Source organism: Gavialis gangeticus, unplaced genomic scaffold (assembly GCF_001723915.1).
Source record: "Gavialis gangeticus isolate Ggan-Ray unplaced genomic scaffold, GavGan_comp1, whole genome shotgun sequence".
NCBI classification, from domain to species: domain Eukaryota; kingdom Metazoa; phylum Chordata; order Crocodylia; family Gavialidae; genus Gavialis; species Gavialis gangeticus.
The window spans coordinates 25217984-25228569 of NW_017729027.1; the positions used below are offsets into that span (position 1 = coordinate 25217984).

The 10586-nt window shown below is 40.2% G+C and overlaps 1 long non-coding RNA gene across 1 annotated transcript; it reads left to right on the plus strand.

Moving 5' to 3' along the window:
* Nucleotides 1-3328: 3328 nt before the first annotated feature.
* Nucleotides 3329-8193, plus strand: LOC109299864. Its single transcript, XR_002098039.1, has 3 exons — nucleotides 3329-3404; nucleotides 7855-7857; nucleotides 8183-8193. It is a non-coding gene; the product is annotated as an uncharacterized LOC109299864 (long non-coding RNA).
* Nucleotides 8194-10586: the final 2393 nt, after the last annotated feature.

A 10586-nucleotide genomic window follows, 5' to 3' on the forward strand; every position in this document is an offset into this window, starting at 1 on the left:
TGGCCCATCCCCCTTAAGGATGCCACTGAGAAAAAAAACCCCTGGGAAGGTGAAATCCTATTTGGAAACACTAAGATGGGGCTGGAACAGCCCGGGCTGTTTATAATCTCAGGGGAGAACTCACTTGATGTTAACTCAGCCCAGTTGTCTCCCCTCAAAACAGGACAGACTAGCTACAGCTGGGTACAAGAAACCAGCATCAATCGGCTGGGAGTGCAGGGTGGAAAGCCCAAAAAGACACAAGCAGTAGTAAGAGGGGAAACCCTGTATCAGACAGCAACGGAGGCCAGGGGTGAGGAATACTCCTTCCAATATTTTTGCATTTTTGTTTCTAATGGACTGCAGAGGCTCCTTGGGAATCATCCAGGAAGATACTGAGAGCTCCTGCCTTAACAGCAAGAGCCTGTACTTAAACCCAGAGGACTGTGGCAGGGTTCCTGAGGTTGGAGGAGCCCCCTGTAAGGCCTGTGTCACTCGGTTGCAGGCCATAACTGATTATTTTGGATTACTGGACACAGCCCTGATAGTAGAACCGTTTTTTTTTCCCTTCTCTGGGAGAGAATTCTCCAATCTTTACCATCAAGTCATGGCAAACAAGTGCCCTGAGGAGGTAGCATACCCCTTTAGGGATGTGCGGCATTGGTCGAGCCATATACAAAGGGATTTGTCCACATCTCCCTTTGTCGTATATCCTTGCATCAAATACAGTAGAGTTACAAAAGATTCTCTAAATTGCCTTTTAGAAAATGTTAATGCAGTCACCATGAGAAATTTGATTGTATTGACATTAAAACAAAATTATATTGAAATGAAGTTGTCTCACTCAGACAGTTGATACTGCAGTTTCTAAAGAACTGGAGAGTTTTCTCTCTCCAGTCATATATTTGCCTATACGTGATTGGTTATGTATATTCACTTTAAATAATCACTGTCAATTTACACTGTTATCCTCATTGCAAATAACACATTTAAGAAGAAACACTAACTGTTTGTTTGAAGTTAATCAGACAACTTCCTCTATTTCATTTATAAATGCAAATTTATGATTTTACCATATTTTCAGAATCAAAAGATGGGATACATTTTGGGATAATTTTTAAGGCTAAAAATAGATATTTGAGAAATGTGTGTTTGTGCTGCTTCTGTCCACATTTTAACTCAAAATCAGCATGCTTATTTCTTAGAAGGTGGTTTTCTTCGAAAGAGCTTCTTTTTTTCTAAATGAATTTATGACAAAGCACTGAATAAACATTGTCAACATTCACAATGAAGAAGCTTGGATAAATCAAACTTCATTCAACTTTTTCACTGCAAGTAGAATGTGTTACATTGAACTCTCATTTGAGTTAATTGTTTCTTACTGGAAACACAGAACATATTCTAGTTGCCCCACCAATACAATTTAAACAAATAACTTGTAATTAAACATGAAAAACCTCATGTATTTGATTGATTAAATGAGGAACTAGAACAGCAAGTGTCTTAAAAGAAAACCCAGATTTTGGCTCTTAGAGTAAAAACAGATGTTGCATTTGAGTCCCTTGTGATTGATCCAAGTCAAAGCCTAGAATCAGGACAGCTCTTTACACATACAGCTTGTCCCTGGAATGAAAAGCAATTAATTTAAGTTAGCCATGATTGTCCTAGTAAAAAGTGTTATTGTGGATGCATCATAGGTACTGAAAGGGTCGCAATGGGCCTGTAGGTCTGTCGGATCTTAGGATAAATGCCTTTCTTCTTGAAGAATCCCATATCTGCTTCATTTCCCTTACATTTCCTGTACAGGGCACAGGGAAAATTAGTGAAGAAAGCTTCTCCAAGAGCTGCCCAATAGGAAATGTTAAACATAGGGGTTTGTCTGAGTTCCTGCACTGTCTTTTGTTCTTACATTTCTTAGTAAAGCTAAAGGCAGGAGCCTCCACTCATTCAAAGTAGAATTCAGAGTTTTTACCTAAGGGGAGGTATCTTTAACTATTTTAACAGAATGGGGAGAGGATTATGTTGTTTCTTTTTTAAATAAAACATGGACAAAATACAAGTTGTGCCACCACCATATTCCTTTTATATAGTAATCTTCTGATTAAAGCACTCACCCAGAAAGTGGGAGACTTGGGTTTAAATCTCCTTAGCCTAAGAGGATTCATAGTCACATGTCCAGTTTGGTAAGAGAGTGCCATGACCACAAATCTAGTGTGGCTCATGTGGATGTGTACAGAAAGGGAAAAGTACTCTGTGCTTCTTCTGTTGAAGCTGGGCACCTATGCAGCAAGGCACACCAGATTCATGTGGCTAGGAAGATGGAGCATGGCTCTGTGGCTTAGTAATTAGAATATTTATTGAGAAGAGTTGAATCCTGAGTTCTGACCCTCTTGTCATCACTTTTTAGCAGTTTGCATTAGATTATTATTGGATAAAACAGAAATAATAATGGGAGCAAGAATGAGAACAGATACTTTCCAGTCCCAGAGAAGTTTCTTAATGACTAGTTTACAGAGTCAACTTCCTTCTCTCTTCCTGGCTTAATGAATCTTTCATTCCTTTCTGAATATTGGCTCAGGTTTAAAAGGAGTGCTTCTCCTCAGCTCCAAACCTAACTCACATCCAGGTGTTTATAGCAGTTTGCCAGGAGATGGGGGTTTACATTTCCATAGGCTGAGAAGAGCCAAGTATGTAGGTCTTCTACTTCTTAGGTGAGTAGTCTAACCACTCGACTTTTGTATAAAAAGATGGTGCAACCACCATCACCTTTACCTCCCACAACATTTTAAAAATAAAGTAGTTACAAATACATTTTATGAAAACCTCAAACTTTTCAGTGTATGTTAGGTAGGTTCTAATTATACCTCCTAGTTCAGAACATTCAGGGTATCAGGAAACTCTGCCATGTTTTTTGATCATGGTTTTCCTTAGACTGAAGGTAAATGAGCAAAAATGGACCTTCAGCTACTTTGAAACTTTTCAGGGCAACCAAATAGATGCTTAGTGAGTTTTGGGATCCTCCAATATTGTTCAGCAACTGAGGAGGGATTGTTTAGCTCAAAGTTTTGAAATTAGATGCCTTGAATCTAGCTGTCCCTGTTTTAGGGTGTTTGTTGTTAGATACTACTCTGGGCATAATTTAAATGTACTTACAATGCAGATGTCCACACATTTAAGTGGGAAAAATTATATCAAGTTCCCTCTGAGCATCTTAAAGTTAAGCCTCTTTGGGTGAGGAGTACTCTGGCAGATGTTACACAATGGGCATTTCTACATATGCAATTAAGCGTGCTTAAATGTAATGCTTGTTAGCTTAATGCACATTAAGTGGATTTAGGCAGGTGTCTACAGGTGCATTAATGCTGTGTGTGGACTAACTTGGGACCAAAATTAGTCCCAAATTAGTCCACACACATAGTGTTAATGTGTTTTAACATAGGTACACATTCATTAATGTGCTTTAACCATTCAAACCTAAATTTGATACCTGCATTTGCATTTGCAGGTATCAAATCTAGGCACAAATAACCTAAATGCACCATTTTTAAAGTGCATTAAAGGCACATGTGTGTAGATGAATGCTTTAATGCACCTTAAATTTAGGCTAATAGCATCTTGTGTACATGAGGCATCTTGTGTAGATGAGCCCAATGTGTTACTGTAATGTCAGTCTGCTTCATGGGACCAATACGAGCAATTTGTCATCTACCGTCATCCCAGTATGTCTGTTTCCAGTTCCCCTCCCGCTAACCTTTGTCGATAATCTATCTTCCTAAATTCTACTACCCCAGGCAGATAGAGAGTAGAAAGCCATGGAGATGCAGGTTAAATGTAGAGCTGGGGAGCCAGATGGCTGCTAGACAGCCAGAGTGCTACAAAAGTGCCAGAGCACTGGGCAGCTCCTAGAGAACTAGAGAGCTATGGGAGAGCCAGAGACCAGCAGGAGGACTTCAGGAAAACTGGGAACCCACCAGAAAGATAAGTATCTGGAGAGCTGGGCAGCTGCTGGATAGCCAGTGACCCATGGGACCGCCAGAGAGTAGGAGAGCTGTGGGAGAATGGAGCAGCTGCTGGAGAGCTTGGGAGTTGGGCAGCTGCCAGTGAGCCCTTGGGGAGCTGCAGAGCTGAGTAGTCCTCACAGAGCAGGAGAGCTGGAGATAGCCAGGGAGCCATAGGGCAGAATTGGAAGCTCCTAGCCACACCTCTGCTTGCCAGCCCTCTTATGGCAAGGCAGAGCTGCATAGGTAAGTGATGGCATCAAACCTTAAAGTGCTCACAGCATGGTTTAACTTTAATACCACATAACTTTCCAAAGGTTTAGAAAATGCAAATTGTGACATGTAATAACACCCTTATGCACTGAAATCTTTTTGTTTTATATAGACCAGTTACAATACCATTAGCTAATGCCTTCATGGTAATACCTCTTAAATTAGGATTGAAATTCCCAGAACATCTTTCCAGAAGAAGCAAATCATTTTCCTGAGGAAATGCCATCTCAGCTTCAAGCAGTTCAGGGGCAGAGCTTATAAGATTCTGAGTGGGCACATCTAAACAAGACAGTTACTGCACAGTAAACTAATTAAATTTGCAGTAAATGTTGTGTGTCTATGTGTGCACCCCATTAGGCTTCAATAAAATAATTTACTCCACAGCAGGAGTGGAATAACTTAGTAAATACTTGTAACTACAAGTACCGTTCTGCTGCAGAGTTTTTTACTCCACAGCAGCACACACATAGACACTGCTCTGGCTGGCTGGGGCATGAGGGTGCTTCATTGTGGGGGCTGCTTTCCAGCTAAACCCATACAGAAGCACTCTTGTGTCCCAGCCAGCCCCTTCACAACACATTGAGCCAGGCTGTAGCAACCCCAGGTGGCAGGCTGATCCCTGGGGCCTCTTGCCAGCCAGGATTGCTTCAATGCAGCTCAATATGCTGCAGGCCTGGGCACACAGGAAGACAGTATGTCCAGAGCAATACACTGTAAGGCAGTAAGCTTCATAGTTGATTGATTGCTTCATATTAACATGCACATGTAGATGTGCCCAGTGAGACTTAAGTTCTCACCAAGTCTTACAGGGCATTTTCTTTCTTTCTCAGAAATAGTCATATACTTACATCTTGATGGAGTTCTAGTATTATAATCTGCAGGAGATGAGAATTAAAAACCTGTTATATGTTGTCACCGAATACTGCTTTCAAAATAAATTTGGTAGGTGTTGTAGGAAATAAAAATGTTAAGCTACTGATACTTAAATAATTTCCCTTGATGGTCATTGCAATCCATTTCTATCATCAAGGACTTCCATTAATAAATGGAACAAGGAAATCACATTTTTAAATGAAAGATGTTCATCTGTTAAGTGAAGATGCGTGGCTGTTAAATGATACAGTTGAAACCTTGTAATTAAGAAGGTAGTAACCAAATATGGGGAGTAATAAATATTAACCACATAGTTGATAATTACTAGGTATTAATGGTGAACTTGAGAAATGTTTAATAATAACTGGATGTCGAATAAGAATCAAGTGTTGCTTTAAATTATAACATGTTAATAGTTACATTCTGTTGGGAGTAAATAAACAACTTTTCAAGGCTTTTTAATTTGGTTTATATTAAAGATATAAAGATAGTTTTAAAAAGTCATGCAAATTACTTTTAGAGAGGTGGAACTAACCGTAGGGAAATAAGATATAACAGTGGCTACTTATTTTTTACCACCATTTTTCCCTTGGGGGATAAATACTCTCACATAAAACTGATGAAAAAGAAACAAATAAAAAGAACCTACATGCATACTCCCTGCTTCATTTCCTTTGAGATTTCACTGTGGAGCAAAAGAGGGGATTAAAAAAGGCTGACTGGGAACTGGAATTTCAATTTCAAGACCATTTCTGTTATGCTAATATTTTTAAAATTTGAAACACACACACAATTTTGATTCCTTGTAAATGGAAAAAACTAAAACAAAGAAATATTAGTTCATATTCAAACATTTTATTTCAATCTGATTTCAACTTTGTTTTAAAAATATATAATATATAATATGAAATAATAAAAATAAATTTTGGAATAGAAAATCAGAATGCTCTATCCCTTTAATAAACAGCAACACCCTACTACCAACTCCCTAAAATGTCAAATAATGTTTTAGCTAATCATTTCCCTTTAAATAACTATGATTTCTCTTTTTAGTGGTTTCATTCTGCTAGTACACTTGGGGTAGGACACAATGTGACTGAACTGTAATCATCTTGGATCAGTAGAAAGTTACCAAGAGGTATATTCCAACCATGAAACACTAGAAAGCCCTAAGGAGAAAAAAGGTAGATATCCACCTATTCCTTCTTGTTCCCTGAGCCCAGAGGATTGAGACCTATGTTATTAAGCTGCTTATGAAATGCCTTTCATGTAATTTAAGCTAAGAAAAGCAGGATAATTCTGGTGAATCTGGCTTCAGGATTAAATAAAAAATACTAGGAGTAAGTTAAATATTTGCAGTATTTAAAAATATATACTGAATAGTTTTACTGAACATTTGGCTCAAATTAAAACTTCTGGGTTTCCATTTTAATTTTTTTTCCAAACCATTTTATTGCAAGGGATATGCATGGAAAAACACACTGTTTAGAGAATTTCCATGTTTATAATTATTATTAATATTACCAAAGAACCTAGAAGTCCCAGTCCTGGAATAAGTCCAGTTGTGTTAGGTCATGTAAAACACAGAACAAAACTGATTATCTCATCTCCAGAATGTTTATGTTCCAAATACAATGTAAGAAATAAGTGCTAAATGCAAGAAGGTAGAGAAGAATAAGGAGAAACAAATTATTAATTTCTCACCATTATTTTCCTGAATTACTCCTAATATTATAGTCACTGGAGACATGTCTATACAAGACATGTTACTGTGCATTAGTATTTTACTGTACAGTAAGTGAACGTGTCTATATATGCATGCACTTACTGTTTAGTAAAAACCCTTAATCCCACTTATATTTCCTCCTTGCAAATACAAGTAGGAAACCACACAAATCACTTTGTAAATGGTTTGCACAGGGAAGAGGGCTTCTTTATTGTTGGTGGGTAGGATTGGTGGTAGAGGGACTTTGTTGTGGAGGGAGGTGGGAGGGGGCTCTGTTTGTTGGGAAGGAAGGTTGGAGGAGTGCCTATGTGATGTGAAAGGAATAAAGACTTGTTCTTCTGACACAAGGCTGTAGTGAGTGTGATGCTGATGTTGGGCTGTCGGGGGGTCTGTGGGTGGTAGGGCAGGTGGGCTATAGCACGGAGTGCAAGAGGAGGTGGTCAGTTAAAGCCTCCCACACCCAATGACCTGGCTTCCACTGGCAGATGCATGGCTCTCCTGGGGCCTCAGCAGTGGGGTCCACTGCTGTCGTCAGTCATCCTCTGTGAGCCACACTTCCTCCTGGGGCTGGAGCTAATGGAGCAGGTCGCAGAAGCTGGCCTGCACCATGCAGAAGCTGTCCAACCACTTCACATCATTCCAGGTCTGCTGGATGATGTGCAGCTACCAATCCTGGCTGGCCTCATGGGCCTAGAGTCAATGGGGCTGGAGGCCCAGGAGGGTGATTGCAGTCCTGGCAGTGGCATCATGGATCCCCTCACCAGCTTCGCTGCCAGTGGCAGCAGCAGTGACAGCTCTGGTAGTGGCAGCCCTGGGATGGATGCAGGGGTCTGGGTGCAAATCTGATCCCTAATCCCCTCATGTGTAGATGCCTGTCCAGAACACTTACACCAGAGTAAACTGAGCCTGGATCAAATGCATATGTAGATGCACCCACTGAAGAGTTTTTGAAAGTACCAACTTTGTTGTTTATTGGTCAGAGGTGAAATCCTGACATGGGGAAAGTCAGTGAAAAAATACTGATTTCAGTGGAGTCAAGATTAAATTCTGGATTTTGATTCATACCATGACCACACACTCAGAAACAGAAAATAAATCTGGCTACTTGGAACCGGGACCTTGAATTGTTATGTTTAAGAAACATTAGATATTGTATAAATCCATTTGGAAATATTCAGTAGATTTTTCTAACACGTACTTGAATTATTATAATTATTTGTCTGTCAATCCCATATCATACTTACATATCAAAATCCATTGCTAGCTCACCAAGCAAATTTGCATGGAGTTCTTATGGATGAGCTATTGATAAGTAACAAGTTGTCTGAACTAGTTTTAATGTATTACCCTCATACCCTGAATCTTATTTTTGACTTCTGTTCAGAGGTAAAAGGTCCATCTGCTAAGTGTGCTCCAATATCATTAAAAAAGGATTCAGGTCCAGATCCTATTCTAACTCTAAAAAACAATGGACACTGTTAGGGTGACAATATTTGGATATTAGGAAGCACTGAATCTGCAGCTGAATACAAGGCTTTGACCTATGGCCTAGCAGAGCTGCTGACCACAAGGCAGAATGATAGCTAACCCAACCATTTGCTTTTGCTAAGTAACCACTTTAACTGTGTCAACCATTTTCTGAGGGAAAAGCAGCAAATAAATCTGTGTAAATCTGTGTGCTGTGAACCAGCTACAGTGAGGAGCGAAATAAGATACAGGGGCCCAAAAAAAGGTGGAAGATGATACAACATGAGACAAAAAAACAGACTGTAATGTGAAAAACAACACATAATTGGTAACAGAATCTGAGATGAACATATGCAAAAAAGGAGAATGGTGATTGGTGAAGAAGCCTCCAGAAGCTTCCAGGTTTTGGTCAAATTCTACCCATTGCTTGAGAAAAGGAGTCACAGTCTTAGATATGAACTCATAGCAAAAAGACATGTAGATGAGTAAAATGCATAGGCAATTCCATGCTAATGAAGCAAGCAGTAAACAGAGGTGGAGCTTGAGATGGGAGTAGAAATGGGTGGAACATAGCAGGGGAAAGGGGAAAATAAATGTTAATGAGTATAAACCAAAGTGTATAAATATGGGAGAAAACTATTGCTCATTGTGGCTCCCCATATTCTATCGGTGAGCAAGCTGGCCTGAAACTGTCTCCATTCTGAATAAAGTTGTTGCGAGCAATATGTGATGGTGTTTGCTCCCTGCTGTGCTCTGGCTAATGAGCAACAGGATTCATGGGTAAATGGACCGTTGTCTCCCTAGTCAGGCACTGCTTGGAGTCTGGGTCTAACAGGCACCTATACACGTGTAACGAGGCTGCTCCAACATGTTGAAATTACAGGGCATCAGAGAAGACTCTATTAATGTGCTCCAGAGCAGACTTGATTAACGCATTATAGCAGACTCCAGTGTCACATCTATCAACCTCCTTGCACTGAAAAACAGTGGTAGGGGCAATTTAATTAAAGCTTGTCAAACAAGCTTTAGTTAAAGTGCTCCCACCACCATTTTTCAGTGTGGGGAAGCTGATAGATGTGATGCTCCAGGCACTCTAAATAGAGTGACTCTTGGAGCCTCTCTAATTATAGTGCCCCCCAACTCCTAGAGCACATGGATAAATGCCCTTAAGCGTTACTTTTGTGGCCTTTAGGTGTCTAAGGGTGGCATTTTGACAGGCAGCCAGGGCAGATAAAAATTAACTTTCTAAAATTTTTAAGGGAACTGGGGGCCAGATGGCATGGCCTGGCAGGCCAAATCCACCTAAAGGGCAATATTTTGCCTGACCCTGGTTTAGTTTCCACAGGTCAGCCATTATACTGGCCATTCTCCAGCACTTCTTTTAAAGCTGGACAGCTATGTGTGAGAATGGACTATACGTCGCTGTTGTAGTGTTCAGAAAACTTTCTAGTGTAAGTCCTCATTGTAATATCTTTGCCATGCAGACCTGGAATGTTTGAAGATATTACCCAGAATTCTTGACAGGTGATAGGGCAGGAGATGGTTTCTTCTCTGTCTAAAAAGAAAATAATTCCTAGTAGATTATTAGTAGAAAAATAGAAGATTTCTACCTTCCTGTCAGAAAAAAAACAAGCCCACATGTGTACACTATTTAGCTTTACAGGACGGTGACAGATCTCCACTGCCAAATCTCTCCTGAAATTGCACTTTACATTGAAATCACACTGTGACATTTCTCTCTGCATCCACCTGACAAAGCAGGATGAAGCTGGCATACTAATTGCTGGGGATAAGTTTGTTTTTCAAGCTCCCTGTGCAGTCCAACACAGAATTTCTTCCTCCTCAGACTGACACAACTCCATTGGGCCAGAGCAAGCTGTTTGGAATTAAGATGTAAGCCAAAATAAAACCATTACTTAAAATGGCATGAATCCAGATGCATGTGACACATTTGGCATAAAAGAGTCGTTAGGTTAAATGCATAAGCAGCCATGAGAGCAGGTGACCTCTACCAGGGTAGAACTCACTTTATTGAGCCACAGAGATGTGCAGTAGGCCTGTGCAAGTAAGCACATATTTGATCCGGCTTCTGATCCAGCCACTTTGGATGCCAGGGATCCGATCTGGAGCTCTGGACTGGGTTTCTGCTTTGATCCAGCCAAAGCGGCTACAAAGCTTCGGAGCCACCTCGGAGATCCAGCCATAGGGTATAATAGGGAATCAATGAAATATCTATAGCTTTGTTTAAAGTTAAATCCCCCTGCACCTAT